Below are 16,896 nucleotides of genomic sequence, written 5' to 3'. Positions count from 1 at the left end.
ATAATTTTCGATTTCCCTTTGTGATTAACTCTTCCTCGGCTAGTAATGTTGTTGTGTTATTTGTGAGTGTTTCTCTCATTTTTGCGAAACGTATTCAGGCTACTGTTTTCGCTGAACTGGGACAACAACTGTACAATTATTTCGGTGACGTGTCAAAGCATGAAAGGGTTGTGAACCTTCCGTCAGGTGCCCTACATCACTGCGTGGACGCACTATACGCTCATATGTGTGTGCGTGTGTGTGTGTGTGTGTGTGTGTGTGTGTGTGTGTCTGTGTATGTGTGCATGTGTGTGTGTTTGTGCTTATGCGTGCGAACATATGTGTGTATGTGGGCGGGTGCAATTTGAGTGCTGATTGAGGGGCATCTGTTTACAACAGCAAGACGCAACGTACTGCTGAATAAAGCAGGCAGTGCAAGGACGAAAGAGAAAAAGTGAATTGTCATAAAGACTCTCGGGTCTAGTAGCTAATATCATCTGACTTAGCTTCATAGATTGCTGTTGTTCCATTGTTAAGGGAGTTAAGTATCTCTTACAAAGAAGACGAAGTTTTGGGGGTCTGTACGGAGAAGATAAATATGTTATATCTTTCCGAAGTAGTAAAATATATTTAAAACGGTACTACAGTTTCCACACCAAAATTAAGTGGTGCACTGCCTATCCACGAATTATAAAATAGAGATATTGGCGAAATTTTCTTTCAACTAACGTTACGCGCCGATATTGTTCCTGTCTTACTCCACCGGCGCGTGAAACGAGAACCGTTCTACAAAGAAATATGACAGTGATAACAGGGAAGATTCTTTTCAATCAGTTGTACCTTGTATCATAGCTGTATTAATTATAACCATTACTATTACTTAGAAACATATAAGACAACTTTTAAAACAACGAAAGAGATGACTGATAGATTTCGCGTTTTATCTCTAGCTGGTTTCTTGCGAAGTGTTTATGGTTTAACGATGTATCGCTGATAATGCCTGCACACTCCAGAAAAATTTCTTCGTTTCTTGGTACATGGACATTTTATCGACATAATTGCTTATCGTGTAGTGACAATTATCTATGGCACTGTAACTAGTGGGCCAAGAACCACTTGGATCAGATTCGTTGGTAAATCGGAACCTCTGCATATCGATATTCAGCTCGACGTATATTGTAAGCAACACCAATTGGATTCCGTTCATTTTACTCTTATAACAGTAATATCGACAATGCAAATTTACATTTCACATACGATTGTGATATTGTTATGATTGTTTCTAATACTCGCGGTGGCGTTCTCGCTTCCCAAGCACGGGGTCCCGGCTTCGATTCCCGGCGGGGTAAGGGTTTTTCACCTGCCTCGAGATGACTGGGTGTTCGTGCTGTCCTCATCATTTCATAATCATTCATAAAGAAGTGGCGAGATTGGACTGAGCAAATGTTGGGAACTTGTACGGGCGCTGATGATCGCGCAGTTGAGCGCCCCACAAACCAAACATCATCATCATCATCATCTCTTTCTAATATTGTTAGCTTATTAGCATTTCTAGTACTATGGAAACGTTACTTTAGATATAGATTTTAATGTCATCACGAAAGAAAATAAGCCTTGGTTCGGATATCTGGTTAGATGTTAGAGAAGTCCATCCGTCGAACTTCCTCTCGCTTCAGCAGCTCCTCCAGCAGCTCTGTTCGATGCAGTAGCGCATTGTCATCCACAAAAATAAAGTAATGGCCTAATTGGCCCCGGAAAACATGCACTTGGGAAAGCAATTCATGTTCATCGGTTTCTGTATCGTGTTCAAAGATTTGTAGGTCTGTACGAGTCCATGGTACATTACGAGTATGCCTCCACACAGGGTAATACCTATATCTCTAAAACGGGGATGGACTCACCTTCAAATGGCTGGAGGCGGAAACACCCAGTGGACCAAGCATCATTTTGTCCTCTAAACTACCAGTTCCTTTGATGTCTTTCAACTCTTATAACGATCTGTTTGCCATAAAATTTGCAGTATCATTTCGCTGCCCGTATTTTAACACTACAAACTTCAGGATTTCAAAGAGGGCATTCCAGTTAATATTTCCATAAACTTTCTCGATATACAGGTGTTACAGGCGGACGTCAGTCACTCATCAGCCTAGTCGTAATTATAATTCGGAGGGTCAACATTACCTCCCGTCTTCTTACATTTCTTCGAAACACTGACAGGTGTTCACCAACATCGGCTTCAAGCAGATTTTCGATTCTTGTGTAAATTAATAATGACTTATTACACGAACAAGTGAATGATATTCATATTTACCTTCTTCTGAATTGGAATTATTACATTATTCTTGAAGTCCTCTGATATGTTGTCTGTTTGTACTTGCTGTACACCAGATGAAATTATTTTGTCATGGTCGTCTCTCAGAAGAATCTTAATCATTCTGTGGGGTCTAATATAGCGACCATACTTTTATTTATTGTGAGACAACCCAATCCGTGTGTATTGGTCTCCGTCCATGAGACGAGCGAGGTATTGTTTGCAGTAAATATTCGAAAGAACATTCCCCAGGACACTGGACAAACAACCTCTATGAGAAAGTAAATAAGGTGAGTTTACTGGCAGCAATTTAATTTGCTGGTTGTAATCTGAATAATGGAAAAGAATAGAAATACTTTACGTAACTTACACCGTATTTTAATTGCCAGTGCATAAAATTTTTTCTTTTTGTTACATTTGCAAACAGCCCTTTTAAATCGTATCTCATTTGTTGCTATTATGATTTAATACTGAAAAGACCTTGTAATGACCACTCACAACACTCTTATCATATTTCGGTATAGTTAAGTCCAGAAAAGCTCTTCGTCACTATATAAAAGCGCGGAAGCACTCTAACAAATACATGTAAGACGGTTGCGAATCATCATTTGGGGAGGGGGAGATTCTTGGTGTTCGGTTCCTATCTGATACAGGAACATGGGGTATATAATTTTTTGTTTAACTTGATTCAGCGTCCATTTCCATTGCCATTAAAACATCTGTTTTATTATGGCTATGTTACTGTGTACTAAGCTAGATTTGAAAGACGAACAGATGCTGGCCCCAGGCAAATTGTGTAAATCGATTAATTCCTTTTACAAAAGATTTTAGTACGGCTGAAATTAATGGTCAGCTAATAACACCATTTGTATGTGCACCGTTCAGATTTTATATTCAAACACATGTCAAAAAACACGTTTTGCTAGGAGGTTCTTGAATCGTGTCATTTCTAAGCTTTTAGACATGTACGAATCGGTTCAATCTTTTCACGACGGTAGGTAAATGGTTAAACACAAAACCTAACATTTTATCCTATACTTATTATCCATTGTCGAGATACGATGATTTAAGTTCGAGTCAAATGTAGCTCACAAAATTCGTTCACAATTGAACTGAATGCGATTTAAGGTGAACAAAGAAAATAGCGTCTTACGAAAATTCACTTTAAAAAATATAGCTTTATTCGATTTTTTACGTGTAAACATTAAGTTTTGTTTCGTCTTTTACGCGAGCTACTTCTGTGTTTCAAAATTGCCCGACTCGGTTCAAATTTTGCAACAAGGTGGCCAACTATAGGTAATTAACGGTCATGCTGTTGTTTTATGAAACGATTATCCATTGCCACGATATAAGCAACATGGTTCGAAGACAACAAAAATCCTATACCCGATCACTCGTCACTTGAGTCAACAAAAAGCTACAACGGTTGTCAAGCTATGGCTGTATCAAAGTCGAAATTGTGGTAGAATAAAAACTGGGAGGCAGAGTAAAAAATGCTCCCATCATAGCACAAAAAGGCCAATATATTCCGGGCAGAGTGAGTCATGTGACAGAAGGAAAGTAGCATTTCGACTTATCTAGAGGCTTCAGCGCTGCAGTCTGGAACCGCAAGACCGCTACGGTCGCAGGTTCGAATCCTGCCTCGGGCATGGATGTTTGTGATGTCCTTAGGTTAGTTAGGTTTAACTAGTTCTAAGTTCTAGGGGACTAATGACCTCAGCAGTTGAGTCCCATAGTGCTCAGAGCCATTTGAACCATTTAGAGGCTTCAGAGACATTTATATCAAAACATCTTGACATATTCGTGCTTTTTTTCAGTTATTCCTATTTCCCCAACGCAGTGAGGTCGGTCAGCGGCAAAGTATTGGCACTCCTGCACCTTGAAATTTATGGTCTAAGGTCCCTAAACATGTGCCAAGAACCCAGAAGATTCACCAGCATAGGGAACATCGCATAATGGCATGTGCCATGTTACACAACATGACATCATGTATCATGTTACATTACTTGCCAGAATGTCTTCTGCTCCTTCTTTTTTCTACGTCACTTAAAAACATTTTACTTAACTCTTATATTATTTGAGAGCTGATATTACCTGACATGTGTACTAGTAGTAATAAGTGAAGTAGCTCGAATATATCAAGATGTATTGATTTAAGTGTCTCTGAAGGTGCCAGATACGTCGAAAAGCTATCTTCCTTCTTTTATATACTTATATCGGTCTGGGATATAATCACCTTTCTTTAGAAGCATTTTTCATTCTGGTTAATTATAAACAAACCACTGCCATCTCACATTCAAACCTTGCTGGTCCATTTCTCAGTTTATGTTCTACACATATCGAGGTCATTTTCCTGGAGTGCGAATAATTTCTTATTCAAGTTCATGTGATCCACAACAGATGGGAACACCTTCGTCTGGCACGGAACGTCGATCTCCCTCTCTTTCACATTTTCCTGTGCGTAATAACCATTGTTTACTCAATGAAAAACTTCTTAATCAAAATTATCTTCCGCTCCTTCTTTTTTCTAAGCTGTTTAAAAACATTTTACTTAATCAGGTTACCTCTGCATTGGAAAAGTGAGTGCACTCAGCGACTGTTATATAATTTATTAATTATAGAGTGCAGCAATCAGTCGTCCTTTTTTTGTAGGTTTTATTACGATAATCCAGATTTCGGCTATTGCCTACATATTATCAATGCAATATTTTCTAATCTCGATGCATGTTAGTTCGCTGTTGTTCGGGCGTCAGTCACAGTTCTTTATTCAGTAGTATTCAAATAACTCTGATTGACGCCCGATCAACAGGGATCCAACATGCATCGAGATTAGAAAATATTGCATTGATAATGGCGAAATCGGGATCTGCGTAATAAAACCGACAAAAAAGGACGACTGATTGCTGCGCTCTATGAATTATAAATTTTACTTAATTACATCATTTGACAACTGATATTATCTGCATTTCTCATGGGACAAAAACTCGCAACTTACGAACGGAAATTGCTTTTTCTATAGGAGGAAATCTGCATTAAAAGCCGTTAACGTACGTTATGACTTTCAATGTTCTGTGACGTCTTTCTCCCATTTCCAATTGCTCTGTCTTTCCTATTTATGATACTGCCTTTTAAGTTCTTTTTACTTGTATAGCGCTTATGTACATTCTTTCCATCTTTCAGGCTTTCCTTCGTTGTACAGAATGGGCTTACTATCAGAGCTCTTGGTGCTTATACGGTTTCTTCGGTTTTCTAGGAGGTTTACTTCTTATGGGGATACATACTTGTACAGGTTTGTAATTTGTGAGGTGTGTGTGTGTGTGTGTGTGTGTGTGTGTGTGTGTGTGTGTGCTGTCATGCCTACAAAATTTAGGTGGGGCTGAAATTAATTTTACATATTTAGCTATGAAAAATTAAATACTAAGTTGGTAGGTTGGTTTGGGCGATTAAAGGGACCAGACTGCTACGGTCATGGGTCCCAAATACTAACTAATGACTCATCAAAGCACTGTCGTAAAATTTGCTACTGTGTTCGGTTTCAGCTCATAGCTTCAACAAGTAAAGTATAGGATGTTTCCTCACTTATGTAAGCACTGATATTACGTTTGCAATAATAATTAAACTACACCGCTCACGGATTAGTACGTAGACGTGTTCCGACTGGCCGACAACCCCCAAAAAGGCGGTAGGAGGAGCGATCCATTATCTTGGAACATGTGGTCAGCATGTCTCCAATGCCCCCTGCCGTTATAGCCAAGAGGTGAATCCTAAGGAATCCATACCAGATCTCTCCACTGGGATCGAACCCACGTCCCAGGCAACAACACGTAAATTTATAATGCACTTCTTAAATAACCCATAAATTCACAAAATCAAGTAACTGGAAAGATCTCGTACATTATCTTCATCGTTACGGGAAATCTGAGCCAGCTCACACTAACACGAGACGGAGGCAGACTTCCTCCCAAATCAAACGGAAAAGAACTTGACGAAAACCAGTACGAAAACAGCAGCAGAAGAAGAATCAAATGGCGAATAATCATTCGAACGTAGATCACCTCACAGTTTGAAAACCACGTACGTTTATCCCTGGCTGATGGCCAATTAGAAGTTCCGAAGATACGAAGTGCCACAGTGAGCACACAAACGCTTATAATAAACAGTTTTTCAGATCGCTTTGGCTGGGATAGCGAAGTCGGCAGACCATTGTGAAGAGGCGTAAAGCAGAACGCGCATTGCGTCCAGTCGTCAATATGGCATTGCTCACGGCAAATAGTCCCCCTGACATTAGATGCCGATCCTTTCAATGTCAGTGTCTCTTGCGCTTTTTACGCACAAGGAAACGGTGAATGATTCGATCATTCATCTCTTATCAGTGATTCTGCCGGGCTTCGATTCCGTAATGATTCATGAGAGGAGTCATTATTTCACGATGAACCCAGTTAATGTATGGAGATCATTGCTGAAAATTTTTCTTGAGAGTGAAAAAGTAATCTCAATCAACTGCTTTTATTATTAATATTATTATTTAATTACTGATTTGTTATTATTTTTACTCATTCAAGGAATTAGTTCTATAGTATTGCATCTCTAAGAAAATATTTACGTCTTTGTAACGAATAAATTACCAAACAGATCTCACTAGACAACGTTTATATTCAAGGGATTGTGCATGGTAGACTAGATATCTTCCGTTGCACGCTGACTGTAAACTGTACTCGATGTCTCACTCAGTCGTCGAACCGGAGGAATCTTAGTCTACGTTAACTACGGTCAAATTATTATTATTATTATTATTATTTGTAAATAACAAAATTCAGCTATCAGTGGTCCTTTGAAATTTTTTTTATTGGCAGATCTAGATTTCAGCTAGAAACTAACCTTTCTCCACGCACTATCATTTTTGATCAATGCATGTAGTGCCTGTTGGTCGGGCTTCACCCAGAATTCATTGAATGAACTGTGGATGAAGCCCGACCAACAAGCATTACATGCATTGATCAGAAATGATAGTGCGTAGACAATGGCTAGTTTCTAGCTGAAATCTAGATCTGCCAATAAAAAAGTTCCAAAGGACGACTGACAGCTGAAATCTGTTATTTACAAGTCAATGTAACAGTCGCGGCGTGCAACAGCCTCTAAATGGAGGGTAACCTCATACGGTCCAGTTTTTCTTTCTATGGAAGCCTGTCCGTCAAAGCGGATTTGTTTCAGAGTCTTTAAATGCATGACGTACAGAGTTTGCAGGTTGGAGCTTCCACAGTCCACAGGAGTGTCTCGTAGGCATGCACAAGTATTTGAAAATGTGGAACCACAATATAGAGAATAATTAACGCTTTACACACCTTGTTTATGCTGGCGAGAAATTAGTTTATTGGTTTATTACTCTCGCAAAAAATCATAACATTCCTTTAAATGAAATATGGCAGTCTTGCTACGATGCCTTCTCTCTTAAGTCGTATTACATTCGTCCATACTCATTAAGATCAGAAGCTAGGCTATATGTTTCCACAATAGTTAACATCGAACCAAAGCTCTCTTAGCTCTAGGAATAGAGAAAGCGTCAGCGATAATGCTGCTTTCTGGCAGTCAGTTGCATGCGAGAACGCTTCAAATAATATCTAGTTCTGCCACGTATTTTTTACTCTCGCGTGACACCAACCGCTGCATTAAGCAATGGATTCGGAAGATCATTTAGCAGTTAAGATAAACATATATATATTGAAGCAAAACATGAAATGGCAAACGAACAGCTAGCTTTCATCACTCCCTGTTTGTTACTTGGAGGAGACGACCAAAGGACACTAACAAACCGGTACTGATATCATGACACATTTCAAAAATGAAAGTTATTTAGTAACCAAAATCCACCCTAAACGACTGTCTTCCAAGCGATTTAAGTCAAGGTCATGCAAAAACATACTAGCTTGATATTTCACAACTCTAAGCCATGTGGCAGCAATTTCCAAATTTCATGACAGTACTGTGTTGTGTTAACTAAGAAATTCAATTACTTTAAGGGTGGTTTACATGACATAGTGCTGCCTCAGACTTCTAGCAGAGTGGAATGGCTTTCATTTTCATACCTACTGTATTCCCTCTCAGTGTTCGGTTTTAGACACCCTCTCTCCGGTTTGTGCCAATTATAACCATCTGAGACCTTCAGTTTACAGTTAGATGCGCCTGGCAGCAAGCCGATGTTCTATCTTCGGCCAGGTGCGCCTGACAGCGATCTGATAAGGTGTTCTGTTCGGGTATGGTACACCATGCGCTCTGTCTGGGATTCGTTCCCGATACCCACATTCTCAATTGCTCCTTTCGTTGAGTTCAGGTCTTGCAACGACTGCGTTTTGAGCAGCTCGAGAGCAGGACCCCAGTATTTGCTGAGTTAGCACCCAGTGTCACAGTTAATGAGTTTTCTCCAACCTTTATTTCTTTTGACTCTCTTTTAACATAGCCCAGTGTCTGGAGACCTGTGCGCAACTCGCGGTCCAGCTCATCCGATCAGAAACGGAGCTTCTCAGGGCAATTCTAGCGGGAATGTATTGCTGATGAATAGCCTAGAACCGTCCATGGAGGGAGGATGCAGTAGGCATAAATACTGGACAGTCCCAGTTATAGCCTAACGAAGACAACGAGTCACACTGTCGAAAGTTGTGCATGGTCAACACTGCTGTCTTGCAGAATACAGAATATCCAGCACAACACAAAATGTCAGTTTGTGTGTGTGTGTGTGTGTGTGTCGGAAGGGGGGGGGGGAGAATCATAGTTATTTAAAGTAAAATCCTATGACGTAAATGTAGTACAAGTGAAGGAAAGGCCTTTTGAAATGGTTTAATAGTTCCTCGAACAGTCCACGGGTATACTGCCGTTTCATAGTGTCCAACGGGCACAATATTTCGGCGATCAGACATGTTGCCATCGTCAGGTGCGCTGACGATGGCGACATGTCTGATCACCGAAATATTGTGCCCGTTGGACACTATGACCCGGCAGTATAACCGTGGACTGTTCGAGCGACAAATACGCCGGGAGAAAATGAAGAATCACGGTTTAATAGCATTTCTTTCCCTATTTGTGAATGGAAGCGCTTCCCCATAAGAACAGTTCTGAGATAACATAAAATCTAAATAACACAAATTTCATCTGGAAATATGTATAAAAATAATAACATAACACATAATTTTATCTTAAGATATTTATTACAAATCAAATCGTGTCAATCTCTTTATAGCTTTCACTGTTTGGAATTTGTGGTAGGATAGTACATGTAAAACTGGTTTTGATTAATTTTTCCATAATTATTTCAGATTAATTCTGAGAATATCAACTTAACTTAACACTCTGTGCATGTGTTTTCTGTAAAATAAATGCAAAACGTTTAATGAACAAAATACTGTTCTGGAGACTAAAATGGCAAAAAATGTGCAAAAAAGAAACTATTAGAGATTGGTTCTACTCTATGTATTGACACTGTACAATCCACATGGGATAACAAGCATGTAATTACTTCCTCACATGAACAAGTACATCTGCTATGGTGCACCAGATAAGATGTTCACAGTTACTTCCAGCCGACAACTATTATGTTTGCTGTAATGGTACTGAGTGGAACATAGAATCGTTTGGAAGTTCATTGTTGACGTACTACACTGGTGGCCCTGAAGGCTGCTTTCTGGACAGTTCATGACATGTTCAAGGTATTATAATCTTGATGAAGTTATTCAGGACCTCATCCATCTCTGTTAGCGCCAATCATGAGGCCAATAAATTATGTGGACGGTGAATGGCTCCCAGCACTCGCATGGGTGAGTGATCTTAGCCAAGAGATTCCTTGTTCACTGCAGTGTCAGTTTCATTCATGCGATCCACCCCACAGATTGGTACATGGAAATTAGTGTATCCGCCTCACATGGAGTACCTAAACAAAAATACATGTGTGGATCATTTGTAAAAATCACCTGTTTCAGACACAATTAGTTATTTGCGTCTCTTTCACATATATCAAGCATCTTAAATTCATAACATTAAAAGACAAGTTATGTGATATGAGGCCTTCACTAATTATCTAATGATACATCATAAAATAGACCAAATTTTATAACGAAAATAGAGATTAACAACTGTTGGTATATAGGTATCACACTACATGGAAACAATAAATAAAATTCATGGTAGAAGTTTTCGGTTATGGATCAGTGAGCTCATTAGATATCCTTCTCTTCACAATATACATCGCCACTCTAAATCTAAAGTAACCATAACTCCTTTTTCAGCTCTACACAAGTGCCACATATGATTTTTACCTCTTTATAGCACCATCTACAACTCTTTTACTCCAAGTTTTTGACGCAATTTCTCCTTATGACTTCTTTTTCGTCCAGAGAATAGCATCAATGGTCAAAAAAATTATGCATCATCACAAAATTAGATAAGAAGCGATCAGATTTGTACAGAGTCCCATTTTAATCCTAATTCAATAATCTCCTCTTGCAGTATCTAACTGTAAATTATAACGGTAGTAAATATTTTATATTTGTTATTTCTGGGGTCCTTGACCTCTCTTTTACACCTCAAAACCACAATCAGTATATGATGATTCACTCTTTAACGAATTGCCAAGAAATATTTTACATACTAGCACAATATTTCTATGTTCAACTAAGTAAACTAACCTAGAAAGTGAAACGAAGATACTATATAAATGCATTAACGAATATTACGTTCAGTACTTAATGAGACAAGAATATTAAATCAAAATATCTTCTCCACTTCAGGACCCACAGCTAGAAGCAATTCTAGTACACATGTACTGCCTCCATACATAGTGATCACACAAATACAGCAAAAATATACCTGATAACAAACAAACAAATGTGGTTTATAGACACACCAGCAATAGCTACCCTAACCAAAAACAATAATAAATGTTACCTTAGCACAGCAACCGTACAAGAATATGCACAACTGGTTGGTTCCTGGGCATAGCCTCAGCATCTACAATACATACACATAATAGTTGGTAAATTATGCATCCATCCCCAAATACTTTTCAAATGGTTGATTTTAGTGCCATAATCAGTTTCGGGGTACCATGCATATCTTCAGATGGCTAATAATTTTAGTTACTCAGGTGTTTTGGCCAACTGAATGTCATCTGCTCCCACACTACACAAGAATATTTGAGTATTTAGGGCCACTTCGTAAGTTGTTTCACAAGTAAAAATACACTGAACTGCTTTCCTTTATTTATATATGATGTGAAATAGCTGTGTTCACTTACATAAGTTCCAGTAGATGGCGATCCGTTTTGTGGCTGTCCATGTGGTTTATCAGGTCGATACATATATGTTATTGAATTCCACACTGCACACATATTATACATAAATTGCTGTGGCATTCATCATAATGGACCTTGCCGTTGGTGGGGAGGCTTGCGTGCCTCAGCGATACAGATGGCCGTACCTTTGGTGCAACCACAACGGAGGGGTATCTGTTGAGAGGCCAGACAAACATGTGGTTCCTGAAGAGGGGCAGCAGCAGCCTTTTCAGTAGTTGCAGGGGCAACAGTCTGGATGATTGACTGATCTGGCCTTGTAACATTAACCAAAACGGCCTTGCTGTGCTGGTACTGCGAACGGCTGAAAGCAAGGGGAAACTACAGCCGTAATTTTTCCCGAGGACATGCAGCTTTACTGTATGATTAAATGATGATGGCGTCCTCTTGGGTAAAATATTCCGGAGGTAAAATACTCGCCCATTCGGATCTTCGGGCGGGGACTACTCAAGAGGACGTCGTTATCAGGAGAAAGAAAACGCATTCTACGGATTGGAGCGTGGAATGTCAGATCCCTTAATCGGGCAGGTAGGTTAGAAAATTTAAAAAGGGAAATGGATAGGTTAAAGTTAGATATAGTGGGAATTAGTGAAGTTCGGTGGCAGTAGGAACAAGACTTTTGGTCAGGTGATTACAGGGTTATAAATACAAAATCAAATAGGGGTAATGCAGGAGTAGGTTCAATAATGAATAAACAAATAGGAGTGCGGGTTAGCTACTACAAACAGAATAGTGAACGCATTATTGTGGCCAAGATAGACACAAAGCCCATGCCTACTACAGTATTACAAGTTTATATGCAAACTAGCTCTGCAGATGATGAAGAAATTGATGAAATGTATGACGAGATAAAAGAAATTATTCAGGTAGTGAAGGGAGACGAAAATTTAATAGTCATGGGTGACTGGAAATCGTCAGTAGGAAAAGGGAGAGAAGGAAACATAGTAGGTGAATATGGATTGGGGGGAAGAAATGAAAGAGGAAGCCGCCTTGTAGAATTTTGCACAGAGCATAACTTAATCATAGCGAACACTTGGTTCAAGAATCATAAAGGAAGGTAGTATACCTGGAAGAATCCTGGAGATACTAAAAGGTATTAGATAGTTTATATAATGGTAAGACAGAGAATTAGGAGCCAGGTTTTAAATTGTAAGACATTTCCAGGGGCAGATGTGGATTCTGACCACAATCTATTGGTTATGAACTGCAGATTGAAACTGAAGAAGTTGCAAAAAGGTGGGAATTTAAGGAGATGGGACCTGGATAAACTGAAAGAACCAGAGTTTGTAGAGAGTTTCAGGGAGAGCATAAGGGAACAATTGACAGGAATGGGGGAAAGAAATACAGTAGAAGAAGAATGGGTAGCTCTGAGGAATGAAGTAGTGAAGGCAGCAGAGGATCAAGTAGGTAAAAAGACGAGGGCTACTAGAAATCCTTGGGTAACAGAAGAAATATTGAATTTAATTGATGAAAGGAGAAAATATAAAAATGCAGTATACGAAGCAGGCAAAAAGGAATACAAATGTCTCAAAAATGAGATCGACAGGACGTGCAAAATGGCTAAGCAGGCATGGCTAGAGGACAAATGTAAGGATGTAGATGCTTTTCTCACCAGGGGTAAGTAGATACTGCCTACAGGAAAATTAAAGAGACCTTTGGAGAGAAGAGAAACAATTGTATGAATATCAAGAGCTCAGATGGCAACCCAGTTCTAGGCAAAGAAGGGAAAGCAGAAAGGTGGAAGGAGTATATAGAGGGTTTATACAAGGGCGAAGTACTTGAGGACAATATCATGGAAATGGAAGAGGATGTAAATGAAGATGAAATGGGAGATAAGATACTGCGTGAAGATTTTGACAGAGCACTGAAAGACCTGAGTCGAAACAAGGCCCCGGGAGTAGACAACATTCCATTAGAACTACTGTTGGCCTTGGGAGAGCCAGTCATGACAAAACTCTACCATCTTGTGAGCAAGATGTATGAGACAGGCGAAATACCCACAGACTTCAAGAAGAATATAATAATTCCAATCCCAAAGAAAACAGGTGTTGACAGATGTGAAAATTACCGAACTATCAGTTTAATAAGTCACAGCTGCAAAATACTAACGCGAATTCTTTAGAGACGAATGGAAAAACTGGTAGAAGCGGACCTCGGGGAACATCAGTTTGGATTCCGTAGAAATGTTGGAACACGTGAGGTAATACTAACCTTACGACTTATCTTAGAAGAAAGATTAAGAAAAGGCAAACCTACGTTTCTAGCATTTGTAGACTTAGAGAAAGCTTTTGACAACGTTAACTGGAATACTCTCTTTCAAATTCTGAAGGTGGCAGGGGTAAAATACAGGGAGCAAAAGGCCATTTACAATTTGTACAGAAACCAGATGGCAGTTATAAGAGTCGAGGGGCATGAAAGGGAAGCAGTGGTTGGGAAAGGAGTGAGACAGGGTTGTACCCTCTCCCCGATGTTATTCAATCTGTATATTGAGCAAGCAGTAAAGGAAACAAAAGAAAAATTCGGAGTAGGTATTAAAATTCATTGAGAAGAAGTACAAACTTTGAGGTTCGCCGATGACATTGTCATTCTGTCAGAGACAGCAAAAGACTTGGAAGAGCAGTTGAACGGAATGGACAGTGTCTTGAAAGGAGGATATAAGATGAACATCAACAAAAGCAAAACGAGGATAATGGAATGTATTCAAATTAAATCGGGTGACGCTGAGGGGATCAGATTAGGAAATGAGACACTTAAAGTAGTAAAGGAGTTTTGGTATTTAGGGAGCAAAATAACTGATGATGGTCGAAGTAGAGAGGATATAAAATGTAGACTGGCAATGGCAAGGAAATCGTTTCTGAAGAAGAGAAATTTGTTAACATCGAGTATAGATTTAAGTGTCAGGAAGTCGTTTCTGAAAGTATTTGTATGGAGTGTAGCCATGTATGGAAGTGAAACATGGACGATAACCAGTTTGGACAAGAAGAGAATAGAAGCTTTCGAAATGTGGTGCTACAGAAGAATGCTGAAGATAAGGTGGGTAGATCACGTAACTAATGAGGAGGTATTGAATAGGATTGGGGAGAAGAGAAGTTTGTGGCACAACTTGACTAGAAGAAGGGATCGGCTGATAGGACATGTTTTGAGGCATCAAGGGATCACAAATTTAGCATTGGAGGGCAGCGTGGAGGGTAAAAATCGTAGAGGGAGACCAAGAGATCAATACACTAAGCAGACTCAGAAGGATGTAGGTAGCAGTAGGTACTGTGAGATGAAGAAGCTTGCACAGGATAGAGTAGCATGGAGAGCTGCATCAAACCAGTCTCAGGACTGAAGACCACAACAACATTCTTAATGTCAGTGTTTAGTGTCCCACATGTGGTATCCACTGGAGGTTTATGTTTAGAAGGCAAACATTATCATTAACCAGAGATACAAACGCCAACGGCCTAGCCACAGTAGTAACACTGGTTCCCATCAGATCACTGAAGTTAAGTGCTGTCAGGTTGGATTAGTACTTGGATGGGTGACTATCCAGTCTGCCAAGTGCTGTTGGCCAGCAGGGTGCACTCAGACTTTGTGAGGCAAACTCAAGAGCTACTTGATTGAGTAGTAGTGTCTCAGGTCTCCTGAACTGACATACAGCCGGGAGAGTGGTGTGCTGTCCACGTGCCCATCCATATCTGCATCCAGCGACGCATGTGGGCTGAGAATGACATGACAGCCGGTCATTAACGTTGGGTCTTCATGACCTGTTCAGATGGAGTAAAGATACAAATGTGTTAGTCATCAGATATTAACCAAGGCTGATTTGTGGGATGTGCAAAATGTAACATGTTAAGAACAGAAAAATATTTGCACTCTAGGAATAAAGCTACTATTAAAAGACAATAACACAAATTGTCCTTAGTAGGTCCTTTTTTCTTATACTGTGTTTGGAATTTATTGAAGAAATGCTTTAAAGCCAGCTGTCTGCATACTGTAAAATAGACATATATGTACACACACTTGTATATAGAGATATTTGACTGTAATTACAGTTAATGAGTTGGCTGCGTATAATACAAAGTTATAAAGTTGAAATTTGGGATGAGAGTAATATTTTTATCCATCATTGTAGTTTACAATCATACAATTTTGTACTGACACCTTAAACTCCAGTGGTGCAACTGTTAGTGGTGCAGTTTGTGTCTTGATTTGTGTATACATTCGAAGGAAATTATTGGGTAGCTACAGCTGCTCATTTAAAATGTAATGGGTGGGCTGAGGGTGTGAACATGTATTTCTAGTTCTCTGAGAGGTACATATTCTTGCCTTTGTTACTGGTATGCAATAACAGTTAGTTGTTATTAATGTCCATATTGATTCATGTGAGCGGCTGCTACAGATTCATTGAAATTTTTCTGTCTAAATACATCCATGGGTTCACAATAACTTATACTGAAGCTGCTGTCAGTCTGTCCAAGAAAAAAGTCGTGAAAATTGTCACAAACAATCTTTTCATTCAAATCCTAGGCTGGTGGATTTGGTGCTGTGGATAATGTTATATTGCACAATGTTACTGGCGATTAAATTTATTTCAACTCCTGTTCTTCAGAAAAGATTGGAAATTTGTCATGAGGCGGAACCTAGGAAGGGAATGCATTAAACTAGCTTCTGTTCTGCTGATGGTTGTGAATTTGTGTAAGTCAGCAAAACTATTTGTATCACATTGTCGCAGAAAAAGCTGAGTTGCACCGTGGTGTAGTGGTTATGAAGCTAAACTGTTACATGCGCGGTCGTGAGTTGAAACACACCAGGACTATACCATATTAATTTCTATATTCGGTTCGATTACATTCTAGAAGTATCCAAAAATGTCATGAATCATTGTACTGGAATGTTCTGTAGCTGCATATATATGTTGTGTGTTTTGGCCAGAGGCTGTTCGCTCCTCGGTCTTGTATGTGCAAAAGCTGAATAAAACTTCCTTAAGTAAAGTTAGTTTTCGTCATTCATCTAATTACACCTTCTTCTACGTGACATTTTTGTGTTGGAGACGCCGGGGATCGGAACTAGTGATAGCGTACATTATAGACGACACAGTGGCTCCCATCAGGCCATGAGACAGGCGCCGTTTACGTGGCGAGAAACCCGAATTCGAGCCATATTCAACAGATCGCAATCTATTGGAAGATCAAGACGTTGTGCTGGTAGCAACTGTGTGCCACCACATGATATGACGATGGCCAAGATCCAGACAAGTGGCTGAAGGTATATGAGCGTATGGCCAAAT

The sequence above is a fragment of the Schistocerca nitens genome, chromosome 8 (genome assembly GCF_023898315.1).
Source record: "Schistocerca nitens isolate TAMUIC-IGC-003100 chromosome 8, iqSchNite1.1, whole genome shotgun sequence".
Taxonomy (NCBI): Eukaryota; Metazoa; Arthropoda; class Insecta; order Orthoptera; family Acrididae; genus Schistocerca; species Schistocerca nitens.
The sequence above is the reverse complement of the archived record's forward strand: the minus strand, read 5'-3'. Positions refer to the sequence as shown.